The 2,663-nt window shown below is 48.1% G+C and overlaps 1 long non-coding RNA gene across 1 annotated transcript; it reads left to right on the top strand.

Annotated features, from left to right (window-relative positions):
• The first annotated feature begins 1,172 nt into the window (after positions 1–1,172).
• LOC128854002 (uncharacterized) lies at positions 1,173–2,663 on the top strand. The gene is made up of 4 exons (XR_008452873.1): positions 1,173–1,243; positions 1,991–2,046; positions 2,331–2,463; positions 2,616–2,663. It is a non-coding gene; the product is annotated as an uncharacterized LOC128854002 (long non-coding RNA).

The raw sequence follows: 2,663 nt of genomic DNA, 5'->3' as shown, positions 1-2,663 counted from the left end.
AAGAATGGTCTGTTACATGAAGTAACTTTCTATCCCTCTGTTTCAGAGCGTGCTATGATGTCAAGCCAGGGTAGGAACACCTACCTCCTTCCTTGGAAGCTGATTCCTTCACTGACTGACAGTAAACTTGCACAATGGTGAGAAGCAGTTGCATCTGTCTTGTGATCGTCTCCTCTTGCTGTGTTGTGGAAGCTAGACTCATTCAGCTGTGTCAGATGATATTCTTCTGGGGCTACTGGGAGGACTATAAAAGCCCAGTGGCTTGATTAATGTAATTAAGCCAATCAAGTCTGCAGCTTTGTTGCAGCTGCCACCCGAGTGTGCGGCCCTTTGCTGCCATGGAGCACAAGTTGAAAGGCAGCACAGAATGAATGGGAATTTGACTGTTGTTGGTGTCCAGTAGAGCACTTGCTTGTCAGCGTGATCAAAGATGAGCAAGATTAGAAGTAGGAGGGAATTGGATGACAGCCTTATGGAGACACTTGACACAGCTCATCTTGTAACTGTATTCGTCACGGAAATAGACCTAGTGAAAGAATAATTGGGCTGTGTGCTTTCCTGGAGGTGCACTGGGACAGTTTCAAGCTTGGGTCAGGATGCTGGGGTGGGGAGGTGCAGTCCACATACACCAAAGTGTCATCCTAGAAGGGACTCACCCTGAAGAATCCTTCCACAGAAGGGATGCGTCTGTCTTAGGTCTGCTTGAATGCATTTCTCAAGATAAACGCATAAACAGTTTACATCCTGGATGAATGGATTCCTCTTGTATGCAGGGAGGGAGTTGGATTAATGTTTCGTGTATGATGACGAGGGATATGTCCTGCTTGAAACAGCTCAAAGCGTCTAAACCACCCAAATCTTAGAAGCCAATAGGTTTCTTCACTAAACAAGGACTTAAATCATCCACGCTCCAGAGGTGTCTTGTCTCCGAGTGAAACACCTGCTAGCAAACACGCTCCTTTGTCTCTGAAGGACAGGTTTCTGGCCGTGCTAAGTTTGTGAGATAAAGTTCCTGCCTTGAAATGGAAAGCTTCTTGCTCTGTGAAGCCAGTGCTCTGGGCTTTTTTGAGAGATGGTGGAGAAGTGAGTGCAGGGACAACACTTATTCGGAAGTACTGTTGGCTAGCAGTGTTCAATGTGCAAATTGTTTTCAGGAGGAAATAATCCTGCAGGATCCTGGGGATTGAGCGGCCTGAAGGCAGCTTGTGGCAAGAAGGCAGCTGCTGGCGTTGGATTCAGGCCGGTAAGAAGAGCACTTCACTATTGCATGCATCTTGGTTTTAATTTATTGTTACGATCTGTCAGATCTGTAAGCAGCATGACTCATTTGCTGAGTGGAATACCTAGTGTTTGAGAGCTTACCAGGAAAAATATCAGTCATCAGGAAGAACAGTGGTCATCAGCATGTTGACATCTGGGTGTTTCTGCTGTATGCAGTTCTGTAGAACTTGACGTAGCCTAGGGCAGGAGAGAAACTCAGCCCGTGATGTGCTGTTATCCCTGTCTGACAGCTCAGCTGTGAGGAGAAACTGTCCACTGAGGCTGATGTATTTAACTCCTGGCAGGTCTCCTGCACACTCGCAAGGACTCAGAAGGCACGAGTGGCACCAGCAGGGCCAAAGCAGCATCACTCCGCCCTTTCCCCCTGCCCTTGCAAAGTGCGACTGCAGCACAAGGGCTGTCCCGTACACATGGGTCGTTGAGCGCCAGCTTCCAGAGCTCCATACAGTGGGCTTGGCACAGAGAGCATAAGCACTGGCTGCTGTTGTCATAGCACAGTTTAGATCTGTAAGGAGCTTTTAAGTTGCTTATCCAAACAGTGAGGCACAGCGGTAGCTTGAAGGGCCGATAAGAAACGTGTTTCTATCTTGCGTGATGTACAGTCATTGAATACACACACCGTAACAGCACTTTGTCTCTAGGTAGCTGACAGCTGCATTCTGCAAAATAATTTCATGCTTTATTTAACAGAATTTGTATTTGTTTGCAGAAGATGAATAACTCTCAGTGACAGGCTGAACCGGTGAACTTGATGACTGTGGACAGGTTAGTTTGCCAAAGGGAGGGAGTGGTACGGCCAGCCCGTGGGCAGGTCAGTGGTGCTGTCAATGCAGCTGTGTTCCAAGTAGGACCAGTGCCTGGGAAGAGCACGTGGGGCTTTTGGCTTCCACGGAGTGAGGGGAAAAAAGTGAAGAGGCAAGTTGATAATTACGAGGAAAAGGAAAAGCTGCTCAGTGCTTTGAGAATAGAGAGGGGCAGGAATAGTTTCAGACCAGACTTCTTTAAGCGAAGTAGTTGAAGCATTGCTGTGTGCTTTCTCCCAACTCTAGAAACGATAGAAGGAAGATTGTTCTGGAGTGTTTCAAATGGCCACCAATTTGTCATTCCAAGCAGTGTGAAATGGCCACCTGTGTGTAACGGCGGGCCCCTTGCTGCTTAGTGGTTGCTGCAGCCACGTCATGGGTGAGTCCCCAAAGAGTGTCTGGGTCCTGGTGCCCATGGCTCGGTGGAGGAGCAAGGTTTTGTCTCCTCAGACCTGTCCTCTCAATAAAGAGGGCAAATTGGGAACTTATCAGCTGTGGTTGCTTTGTGCTGACACTGTCTTTTTTCACTAGGGACCTGAGCTACAGCTGGCTGGAGGAAAAACTGGTTTCCCTGCTGTC

This window comes from Cuculus canorus, chromosome 18 (genome assembly GCF_017976375.1).
Source record: "Cuculus canorus isolate bCucCan1 chromosome 18, bCucCan1.pri, whole genome shotgun sequence".
Lineage (NCBI taxonomy): Eukaryota > Metazoa > Chordata > Aves > Cuculiformes > Cuculidae > Cuculus > Cuculus canorus.
This window is presented reverse-complemented; position numbering and strand designations above follow the sequence as displayed.